The 12869-nt window shown below is 34.9% G+C and overlaps 1 protein-coding gene across 2 annotated transcripts in view; it reads right to left on the bottom strand.

Annotated features, from left to right (window-relative positions):
• The window catches only part of ATP8B (ATPase phospholipid transporting 8B), a 70535-nt gene extending 59146 nt beyond the window's left edge, over positions 1-11389 (bottom strand). For both annotated transcript variants that reach the window (XM_074121669.1, XM_074121670.1), the window contains exon 1: positions 11139-11389. The gene's annotated coding sequence lies outside the window, so the exon portion shown is untranslated. The remainder of the gene's footprint in view (positions 1-11138) is intronic.
• Between the last annotated feature and the right edge of the window lie 1480 nt (positions 11390-12869).

Raw genomic sequence — 12869 nt, 5'->3', positions numbered from 1 at the left:
GTTTTTTTTAGGAGCTCAAATACTATAAAAATATGCAACAAAAAATATAACGTTCCATTTGAAAAAACAAAGTTGGATGCTGTATCTCGAGATACAGGGGTTTGGAAAAATGGGTCAATCACTGAAAATAAACTAGACCAAAAATGATTAAATACGTGTTTTTTATTTTTTCGAAATTTCCCGCTGTTAAAAAAAAAAGTGGGTGGAGCATGTAACTCTGGTCACCCTGTTTATAATTATTATTAATATTTTTTTGGTCATGGGGAAATTAGATTTTTGGTGATAGGCGCAGAACATTTAGGATTTATTTGGAGACTAGGTCCTAGAATTTATTTGGATCTTGAAAATAGTACGTCTCGTGATTCCCTAATCTTGGAGTAGAATAACAATCCCAATTAAGGACCGTGCGTTTAAGTTAAAAAATTACATAGGAGAAAGGAATCTAGGCATTTCTACTTGACACCCAGGTTACCAGTTTAAGAATGTAACTAAGTACAGTCTCATTCATACGAGGGTCGTTTGAAAAGTCCGTGCAAAGTGAGAGAGATAGCACTACTGGCGCGTATCGAGGTTATGTTTAGTTAGTAGCATCTCTTGGAAGAACACACACCAAGTTTCAGCCAGATCGGTGTATTTCTTGGTGTTTGGCATTCGTTTGAATCGAGGAAGTCGAGTGATTTTCAAAAAATGGACGAAAAAGAATTTCGTGTGTTGATTAAACACTACTTTATGAAAGGCAAAACGCCTCAGGAGACTAAAGAGAAGCTTGATAAACATTATGGTGACTCTGCACCTTCGATTAGAACAGTTTATAAGTGGTTTCAAAATTTTCGGAGTGGCCATATGGGCACAAGTGACGCTGAACGTTCTGGACGCCCTGTTGAGGTTACTAATCCAGAAATCATTGATAAAATCCATGATATGGTGATGGATGACAGAAGAGTGAAGGTGCGTGAGATTGCTAGTGCTGTGGGCATCTGGAATGAACGGGTACATAATATTTTGCATCAACATTTGGACATGACAAAGCTATCCGCAAGATGGGTGCCGCGATTGCTCACGCTTGACCAAAAACGAAATCGTGTAAGGACGGTTTGCAGCTGTTCCAGAAGAATCCACAGGACTTTAAGCGTCGTTTCGTCACTGTGGATGAAACATGGATACATCACTACACTCCTGAGACCAAAGAACAATCTAAACAATGGGTTACCAAGGGGGAATCTGCGCCAAAAAAAGGCGAAGACCGTTCCTTCGGCCGGAAAGATTATGGCGACTGTCTTTTGGGAATAATCCTCATCGACTATCTGGAAAAGGGTAAAACTATTACAGGTGCATATTATTCATCGTTATTGGACCGTTTGAAAACCGAGCTGCAAGAAAAACGCCCACGATTGGCCCACAAAAAAGTCCTTTTCCATCACGACAACGCACCAGCTCACACCTCAGCAGTTGTGGTCGCAAAATTAATGGAAATAGGGTTCCAACTCGTTTCACATCCCCCCTATTCTCCAGACTTGGCTCCCTCGGACTACTATTTGTTCCCCAATATGAAGAAATGGCTGGCGGGAAAAAGATTTTATTCAAACGAGGAGGTGATTGCAGAAATGAATGGCTATTTTTCAGACTTGGACAAATCCTATTATTCGGAAGGGATCAACAAACTAGAGCAGCGTTGGACGAAGTGTATAAGCCTAAAAGGAGACTATGTTGAAAAATAAAAAAGGTTTACCCCAAAAAATTAAGTAGTTTTTATTTTTGCACGGACTTTTCAAACGACCCTCGTACTTCCAATACTCATACAAAGATACAAAGAGCTTGAGAGAAATAGACATTCGACACTGAAATGTTGAAAAAGAACTACGCTAAATCTTTTAGGTCAAAACTAGTTACCTATTAAAAATCTTTACAGCTAAATATCGTCAATAGAGCTTTAACAATTAATAAAGACTTTTGAGAACAATTCATCGGTACGCTTATAGAATGCAATTGCTAAACAAAATTTTATAAGCACAATATAACCTCAAAGAAATGACACACGGTCCTTTGACTTCAATCATTATCTTTAATGATTCGATTCTTGTTTAATTCTCTGTTTTGTTCTTCGTGCTTTGTGTAACTGGTTCAACTCCCACCCACTTTCATTTTCCTTTCGGCCTTGCTCTCATTTTTTGGTTTTAACAATCGTTTACTTAAAATTTCATTTATAATTATTTTTTTGTTTTCAAAGCCGTCTCTTTCTTTTATCACTCCTTTCACTAAACAATGTAAAACAAAAATTCACATAACTCTTTGTTTTATTAAATGAATTGATGAGAATTTAGTTCCATTGAAAGTGTTCATTTAACGTAACGGTTACAACTTCATTTTTTTTTTGTTTTAATACATTTTTATACGAATTGAATTCAATGTAAATTCATGATTCACGCTAGTTTGTTTACGGTTTGGCGTCATTTGTGTTAATTAAATTATTTTGATGTGATGACGCCCACCGAGCGGTAAGATAACAGTTGGTTTGTGAGGGGGGAAAAGACCTAGCGTTAAAAAACGTGGTTCTAAGACGTTACCATTCCTCAACATATCATATCATATCGTTACTGTTTCCACGTGGAGATCTTGGGCTTGAATTCAACTGCTCACCATTTTTTTTTTCTATCTAGGAACTTCTTACAGGTTATTGTCTAGGGATGGAGAATGTCTGTTACGATAGAGCACAGTCCAGGGGGGGGGACGGCAGTGGCCATTTTAAGGATAATGTTCTAATTTGGCGGACCCAGAGAGAAAGGGTCCTCCTTGTACAACATGAAGCCAGACGGGTTGTACGATAATCATAAAATAGTGCAACCATTCTTACAAACTAGTATATTGCAAACTTTTTGCATCCTCCTAATTAGCAGGCTATCTTATCTCCCATTATTTGAATGCAAATCTTTCCAAGCGTACTGATGTTTAATGTTAAAGGAAGGATTGTTTTGTAAGGATTCGAGAAGAATGAATTGTTCTCCTAAGGGATTTATTATTTTGCAGAATACGAGGTGTGGGCTATTAAATAACGAGACTGATGCTGCTACAGAAGAACTATGCATGCGCCAAATCCTAACAACCGACAGCTGTGCAGCGTAAAGCCTTCACATTCGATTGCAGCGTATCACGTGTTTGTAGAGAAATCTGTCTGACCGGAACCATCGCTTGTGTAAGAAGTGTTAGTTTCGTTTTGCATCCGACTACACATGTAGTAGAGCAACGAATTGTCGTGAAATTTCACATCAAAACTTGGTAAAACCGCTACTGAAACTTATCTTTTATTAAAAGAAGTTTATGGCGATGAATGATTATCACGTGCGCAAGTTTTTGAGTGGTTCAAGCGTTTCCAAGATGGCTGAGAAGACGTCGGAGATGATGACCGCCCGGTTTGCCCTTCCACATCCAAAACGGATGAAAATATCGATTATAATTAATCAACATTACTACAATGAGGTGCTTGCTCAACTCTGGTGAAAGAGTAAGGAAAAAAAAACGACCCGATTTGTGGAAGAACAAGTCATGGGTTCTCCAACAAAGACAACGCGCCGGCTCACACTGCATTGTCTGCCAAGTCGTTTCTAGCCAAGTACAACATCCCAGTTTTAGGCCTTATTCGCCTGAGACCTGGCCCCCCGTGTGACTATTATCTGTTCCCCAAAGTCAAATCTGTGCATTAAAAGGAACACGATTTCAGTCCGTTGAAGCTGTGAAAGAAAAAGCGGCACGCGTCATGCAGGTGCTCACAGAAAAAGACTTCCAGTACTGTTTCGAACGATGGTAAATTCGCATGGAGCGTTGCAGGGATAGGGGAGGGGTGTATATTGAAGGTGATAATAACTAAATATGTATAAATTTAAAATAAAATGTTTTATAGCAATAGTCTCGTTATTTAATAGCCACACCTCCGTATTCTACGGTAGGTAAACTCACCAGAAAATGAAAAAACGTTAAAAAAGGTACATTTTTTTTGGAAGCTGAACAGAAACGTGTCCTAGAGCCGCGGCAAGATCTGTTAAGAATACTGGTAAGACACATGAAGGACATAAAAACAGAATCCTCCAGGCTAAAGAATTAAATTGAAATATATGTGAGTTTAAACTGAATAGATTGATATAGTTAAAATTTTGAACTAATAAAAAAACAATGGAGTGCACTGGTTCATCATTAATATAACATGCATCTGACGTCAGAGATCTTTAATATAAGTCTGGCCCTATTTAATCTTATATGGTGCCTTAATATAAATCAAGAATCGTCACTTTATTTAACTCTTCTTATGTAATAAGTCAAATATGGCCACCATTTTTACTTATTTCCCCAACTAGAAAAAGAAATTAATGTTATCTTGCTGAGATAAAAATCTCTGAGAACATCACCGGAGAATATCCATTTTGAGATTCCATGAGTCACAAACTGTGGTCTTACAAAATAGTACGTATGTAAGAGTCTGTCTACCAGGGCGTGTGTATGCCAAAACGTGACTTAAAAAAGAAAAAAGCGTAGGAAAAGTAAAATTTGATATTTTGCTTACGTACAGAGGATACCACAATAAATTTTTGATTAAGATAGTTAAAACCGGAAGTAGGATTTTACTGAATAGATTTTCCAGTTTCCTTTTCTTTTTTCCCCCCAAAAAGTAGGTTAAACGATTTTCTTTACACAATAAATCGGAAACCACCCTAAAACGTTCGCTCGGTTTAAACACCAGCCAAAAACAACAGAGTTTCTAGTCGAAATCTGTTCTTCAATCCTGTGTAGTCCAATACTTGTCGCACCAACTACGGGAAGTTACAAAGAGTCTAAAATAAATGCTTAAGAATAGTTGGGTCATATCCCCGATGGCCACCCATAGACTACATAGGTGTAGCCTTGATGTTGCCAGCGTGTCTACATTTATCTTTAGGGCAGCGGAAAATTTTTGTAACTTCCTGTGTACACAGTCCCTATCCGCATTTAAAAGGTACTGTAGACTACAACTTAAGTTCACTCAGTTATAAAAAATATAAGCATAAAAGGTTTAAGCATATCTTGCTTTAATTAACTGTATATAGTAAGGTTTTTTTTAAAAGTTTTTTGCCTTAGTATTAAGTTCCGACTTATTACCCAATGTAAATATTAAAGTTGTGGAGAGGATATAGGCTCTCCAGCCTGAAACCTCCTTTTGTACATCTATTTGTATATTAAGTTTTAAATTGTAAATTCCGGCGGGGCTCCTGTCCACCTGTCCTCTTCAACTGCAATCTTCTTCCTTGTACAGAACTGGTGCGCTACCTTGGGCTCTACATAGACAAAAGACTCACGTGGAACCCACATACTAGACTTAAAAGACAAGCAATGATGAGACGTGCGAAACTGCTTTACAGACTACTTGGACGACGCTCTAAATTGCCTATTGAACTCAAACGTTTAATATACAGTACTATTCTCAAACCTATGTGGACTTACGGACTAGAGCTGTGGGGTTCAGCCAAATCTACAAACATACGGACTGTACAAACATTTCAGTCAAAACCACTCCGACAGATAGCTGGACCCTCCTTTCTACGGTGACTAACCTTACTCTTCACCAAGACCTCAACATTCTCTTCGTACATCAACTCGCCAAGACTAAATATCAAAAATTCCATACTGCTCTCTCTACTTGCTCAAATCCTCTTCTACGGTCTCTCGCCTCCTCTGACATCCCTAATACTCCTCGCCGACTGAATCGTCAGTGGCCCCGCGTCTGAAGAACTAAATCTCTCCTCTCTCCTACTCATATTCTCCTCCTCACATTCCCCTATCTCATTTAGAGAGTGCTACCGCTGGGTAGCTTCTCTCCTCCTGCTCTTCCCGCACCAGTTCATCTCATTCACCTCCTATTTACTTATTGTATATATTTATACAGATTGTAAATTACTAAATAAATAAATAAAAAATTGTAAATAAACTATTCAAATTCAAAATGTTCTTCAACAAAATTTACCTAAAAGTGTAATTAGTGAACTCATTGCATACGTCTACCAGTTTGTTATCCCCATTCAGGTTATTGGAAGCTTTTAAAGGAAACCTGACTTTTGGTACTTTATATTTTGGAAAAGTTTTACTAAAAGTGCCTTTCAAAACAGTTAAGGGTTTTGACCACCCTTTCCTAGACAAACCCAATCATCCCAAGAAAAAGAAATATGGAGGTAAGAAGATTAATTGCAGAGAGAGAGAGAGAGAGAGAGTTAAGGATCCTTGGTGAAGGATAATTGCAAAGAGAGGAATCCTTCAGCGTGTAATGATAACAAAAAAGCTGTAGTAATGCCGAGCATTAACTCAGAATCAAAGAATTAAAGAATCTCCAAACCACGGTTCCTAGAGAAGAGGAGATTAAAAAACAAAAAGAAGCAGAACAAAACAAAACTCCAGTAATTGGAGAGAATTCCTGATTATGGTTCGAAACCTGAAGGCGGTCTACAGAGATAAATAAAGGGAAATGTAAGAGATGTTTTTCAGGGAGGGAAACTGTTTTTATAAATTTGTGATGAATTAATAATGATAAAAATGGTATATATATATATCACTTCCCTGATTCCCGGAGCTCTCGGGATCAAAATCCAGCAGCTAGCCCTTTGATTTTCTTTACCTTTTAACAGCTCATTGCCCGGTAATAATAGTTAAAATGGACAGCGTTGTCAGTGACAAGAGAACATTGTTAGGAGACCTGCAGTAATTGAACAAAGCACCGAGCAATGACCTAGGTGTTGAAACCCCTTAAATTAAAATTAAAAATACAAAAAATCATTTCCAATTACTTTTGTTATCAAAAAGTAATTATTGTTTTTATTGCCACGGTCAATAACGCTGAACTTATATGATGATTAATATTTTCCCCAAAAAAACCCATTATGTTTTACGTATGAGTCAACATACGCTTAGCTCTTTTTTTTGTGCAATCAAACAATTTACGTCATAGCATAAATCTTTCCACTGAACATGATTCTGTAAATGTCAGTGCAAAAGGAGTAGAAACGCTGAAGGTTAAAAAATAAAGTATATTTAAAAGTTCGACCAACTTTTTAATGATCATAATGTTACTAGTAAGCAGCGGAAATCAACCCTTAAAGGGAAGTCTAAAAAAATAAATTGTACTTACTAGTATCTTCTGAAAATATATAGTATAAAGTGATCTTCCATTAAGTAAAAGTAAAATCATGCAGCGAAATCAAAGAGAGGCATGAAAGGGTCAAATGCTGAACCCAGTTCATTATAACGCACAGAATGAACTTCATATATAAAGAAAAGAAGGAAAGACCTTTAAATGGAAATGCGAATGGAATTTAATACTCTTCTTCCTAAAATTCCTAAAACGAGTATCGGAGACGTGATGAATGAAGGACAGAATAGAAAGTAATCATCAATCAAATCAAAGGTAGAGTAGATGATAAGAAAAGGGCAAATCAACCCAGAAGTAAAATGGAATAGCTAGTTAATGAAGACATGTAATACACCCAAGAATACACTCTCTGACATAAGCTAGCTCTTATAGTAAAAGCAACTCTGAATATCCAAACACTGTAGAATAGGAAAAAAGAAGTGGGTCACACTTTGTTGGAAGGGGCAATTTCTGGCATCCTGCCATGGACGAGCATTTACATCAACTGCTTTCAACCATGACTTCCTAAGCAAGCTTTAGCTTTGCGAATTGGAAAGCGATAAGGAATGTGTAAAGTAGACTATCAAATAACGGTACATTATATGCGGAATACCTTGCGCAAGGATGCTGTGTAGAAGACCAAACAGGCTTCCTTCCGTTGGCCTCATGCAAGCGCTATTTTTTTTGTAGGTTTTGGAAATAGAGAATTAACTACCTTGATAGTTTGGCGGAAGAGGATACTAGATTTAGGAACTCTGGATGAAACATTTTTACGGTGGAAATGCACAGACGGTTATTTCGGTTTAAGATTCCTTCCCGATTTGTTCGGACTGCTAGGGAACTTAGGTAGCTCAAGTTCGGATCTTAATTGGTATCCTAGACTCGTGAGTAGTTATAGTATTGGTTTAGTTTGGCAATGGATAGCGTAGAACTTTTGTTCCTCCTCAGTAACAAATAATAGTGATTGTATGGGTCAATTATATTCTGTGTATTGGACACATTTGAGATTACAGTTGACAAGCTTAAAATAGTAAGCTACTATGTGATTCAGTTCAAGAAAATTGGGCTTTGAAAAATGTTTTATAAGTTCAGAAATGCCCCGGTAAACCACTTGAACTGGTCCAAAATAACAAACACATCTCTTCACATACCAACTTCAGTCAATAATCGAAACGACCAGCCTTTCCTGGAAGAGCAGAAACGAGGAAGAAGCTAAAGATCCTATCTTGATTGAAGCCGGCCAGCTTAAGTCACTTCTCGGCAGCACAAAAAAAAAAACCTAAAATATCTTGAGGATACATCATGAGCAAAAATAACCTGCACATGCAACTAACCTTCAGAAAACACTAGAAGAGGCTAAATGGATGCTTGAAATAATTCCTATAGATTCTCTGGAGAGCTGAAGGACAGCTAAACTCCAGAGATAAGTTTTAAGAAAGGGACGCCTACAAGAGATCAACAATCTCTTTAGAATCTGCCAATTTTGTTAAAATAAGTTGACACAAGTATTTTAGATTAAAAAAAAATTATTCAAAGAACTCCAGAAGACAATAATCTGGCCAGGCTATATACTCGTATTTCATCAAGAACACATCAAATTATCGAAGATAAAAAACTCAGTACCTGATATTCTAACAAACATTAAAAATGGATGGACAGATTTTTTTTTAGTTTCTCCATATTTTCGAATGAAAATCGAAAGAATAAAAAGAAGAAGATAAATTCATGTATTTAAGAAAAGCCTGTGAGATTAATGTAAATGAAAATAGTCTGTCACAATAGATTCACAAAGAATATCTATTTTACAGAATTATTTTAAAATAATCTCCCCATTTTTACAGAAACAATTTGCTATACAATATTCATTACTACTATTTACTATTTTATAACGTACAGTTTTGCCTTGAATAATTCTGAAGTTAACATAATGATGAGATGGAAAATATTGTTATGAAATGAGGTCAGCATATTTAATCCTTTATTCTTTAGATTATGTGAATGTATAAAACTGAATATCAGATAAAACCTACTTCTGAATTACCTTCACCTCAGGTGTCTTATAATTGTTCATGTTTTTTTTGTTTTGTTTTTAAATTGGTTATGTAGATTTTTAAATTCCTATTGTCAAATTTTCGGAATTACACGCCACCGATCATGTACGTTTTTGAGGTCCCTAAGTCTGAAAATGTAACATGGTTTCATGTTTTTATTTTAAGATGATTATGGTGGGTAAAACGCTGAAAATTCTAAGAAGCTTAAAAATTAACTATTGGTTTAGAGTAACACTTATAGGATGAATCAAAATATTGCTCTAATCGAAAATATCAAAAACCTAAACAGATCCTAATTATTTGCAAATTTTCTCAAACCTGAATCACGCGGTAATAACAAATTTAGCACTTCAGTGTAATGTTATTGAACTACTTGACTCTGGAGGATCGAATTTTAACACTGATGGAATAAATCGACTTGTTGGCAAAGGCAGGCGACTGTTTCTAACTTCAATTAAACAGAATAAAATAATCGTAGACGAGCTATACAGTCAGCAAGTTTCTACCTACCTAAAATAAAATTAGACCATTAATTAGTTACCTTCAATTATTAACTAAATCATGTTATTTATATTAAGTTCAGAATTATTAAACGAGCGCCGAGCCCCATTAATACTTCTCAGTTGTGATTTAGTGAGCTTATCATTTTTCATTGCCACCATTCTACTTGTCATTCCATCCATCATATCATACTACAACACCCTTACAGTGTCTATCCTACATCATATATCAAACTCAAAGCCCTCTTATTTTGCGGCAGCGCTGTTTGCATACACTTCTACCTTTTCTATACCTATATATATACATTTAACGATACTCCAGTTCAATGACTGTTGGATATATATACCGCTAGGTGTACCACACTGAACTACTATATTTAAGAAGGTAGCACTACATCTTATTTACGATAAAAAAAAAGTTTATAGTTCGAGTTGCAATTCTTTTCAAGAAATTGCACACTTAAGATACGATCAGTACTCAACTGATGAGAACTCAAATTCGAATATTTGCACAAAAGTGATAGTCGGAATAGCAATAAAGGTAAAAATAATCTTGAGAATATTTCCACGACTACCTATAACCTCAGTTCTCAAGGCGTTCTTCAATATTTGAATGTTTACTTAATGTTCAATGTGTAATAAAAGGGCTTTTGAAAAAAGCAAATTGTATCAGAACCTTTTCATAAATACAATTTCATGAATGGAATATCAAATACAAACAACTGCTCACAGAAGTGCACAGAAGAAGAAAATAAATTGTACACTTACATTAAGTATTATGAGTATACAAATTTTTGAAGAAGGAGGTGGAATTCATTGTATAGAAGATTTTCAAAAAATGAAAAACTCACAGTAAAGTGGTACATGCAGAAACAGACAAATGATTTTTATCGCTAACTTACGCAAACGAAATATAAAATTTAAGCTTACTGAATTTTTCGGAGCTAAACTGTAGTTCACATCCATTACACACACACACAAAATCACTTTTACGGGCTCAGAAAATGCTTCCAAACATGGAATTTATAGGCACTGAAACTCAGTATAATAAGTTTTAGACGATTGCAACTTCTCCTGAAAGAAATTGCTTCTAAAAGTGTAAGACAAAGTGAAAAATAGTCACCGCTTTTTATACCGATATATTATTTTTACAAGTTATTATCAAGCTGGCAATTATAGCAAGTTATTTTATTCAAGACTGGAATAAATAGCATAAAGAGAAAATATATGCATTATCATGAAGGTTCTCAGAAATGGTTGTATAAAATTCTTAAATTCAACATTGCTATCAGTTTTCTGTGAAGCACTAATTTTTGCCTTTTTTCCCTCCTATGTAAGTATTAAAAACTAGTACACAAAAGAACTTAATTGAAGCTTAATTCACTAAATTTTAGTTAATTTAATTTCTATTATTGGTACTAGAAAATTCAAAATTTTAAAAATTACCTGCAAGCACTGTTATCAGATAACATCACACACTAACATAACGTATTAGGTCACAGTTTTTAAAGAACAATAAATTAAAAAAAAGGAATGAATATTTTTTAAAGTAGTTAAAGTAAAAAAAAAAAAGAAACCTCAAAATATAAAAAAGTAAAAGAAACGTTTTTTATATCAACTGACTCAAATTTACCAACAACACGTAAAGACTGTAATGACACTGAGCACTGAACCCCGGCTGCATTCGAACAGTGAACATATGAAGCCGCCAACAGTGTTGCCCAGCAATCAATATGAGACATGCTGCACTCTAGCGTCTTTCTGAATAACTAAAATCTTATACAATTGTACTATTCTTTCTTTAAATATTAAAGAAACTTCAGTAGTAATCTATTTGATTATTTTTCGTTTTTTTTTTAACCTAGTTTTTTCTGGTGTTTCTTTTTAAAATTTGGACAAAATAAATCTTCTGTGAGTACTCATTCTACTCTTTTTTTACCCGATCAAATATGCAAATTAACTTTCATTGTAATAAAACGACAACCTAGTTACTCCTCGGAAACTCTGAAATATTTTAAGACAGACGTACGGTCATCTAAGCAGTTTTCAAACTAAATAATTTGTACGATACATTTCATCATTTTTAACATTAAAATAAATTTATTTTGGAAATTGTTCATTGATGAAGATCGTACATAAATCCTATCAGTTAAAATCCCCATGCTAAGATTAATATTCTACGACAAAATAACGTGGTAAAAGTTAAAGTCCCAAATGTAGGACTTTTGTAAATCGCCAAAAATGTAAAATCAAATCAGTATAGTGGCATTTCTAGATATTTTAAGATTTAGAATATTTGTCCCCCGCTGAGTTTAATGGATTATCCATTTTTTCAGGGTACTTGGCGTCCCTGAGGTAATCTCAGCTTAACAATACAAACTACTCTTATATTGACCGACATCCGTACTCTGTCAGAGCTTCGGAGTAGACTATATCGCCGTATAATCACTTTCATGCTTAAGCATACTGGGAACCTCGTATATTGAGGAGTTTTTGGGCTTTTAAATTAATATACGGTTTCATCCAATTCCGTAGAGTCTAAAAACAACATACACCTCAAACCACTCTAAAATTAAATTAAACGGAAAAATGGTTGATATAAAAGTAATAGACTTAAGCGTTGGTAATGATTTACACAAAGTTAACAGTCTTAACAAAGTTTAGATATAGTTAATATAGTCTTAAAGATATTTATCTTTTTTGTGAGGTCCTGTTTTGTTTTTTTTTGAACTTTAGAAGAGAGTGAATTTATTTTACAATAGATACAAAAGTTATTACAGCAATAACTTACAAGGACGTATCAGTTTTGTTGGATAGATTATGCAATGACACTTAAACATATTTAGTCAATTTGGTCATTTACAATTCATGATGTACGAAAGTAATTCTTTACTTTATTTTACTGTCTAATTTTGCAAAATGTTAAAAAAGTTGTTTTTTGCATACTAATTTTCATATTATTAAGGTGGACAAAAGGTAAATTTGCAATCCTCAACTTCCTCACAAAAGAATATTGTTTTATTTAAAAACTTTTTCTTATTTTAAAAATTTCTCATAGATCGATTATCGTTTATTCCCATTCGTCTTCTCTATCTTGATCAATCTTTCATTAATACAGCTAACTTGTCTCCAGCCAACTCTTGGTCGGCCAGTTTTCTTGTACCAGGAGATGGTTGT

Source organism: Rhodnius prolixus, unplaced genomic scaffold (genome assembly GCF_049639745.1).
Source record: "Rhodnius prolixus isolate KJV_2025 unplaced genomic scaffold, Rpr scaffold_8, whole genome shotgun sequence".
NCBI classification, from domain to species: domain Eukaryota; kingdom Metazoa; phylum Arthropoda; class Insecta; order Hemiptera; family Reduviidae; genus Rhodnius; species Rhodnius prolixus.
The sequence above is the reverse complement of the archived record's forward strand: the minus strand, read 5'-3'. Positions and strand labels throughout refer to the sequence as shown.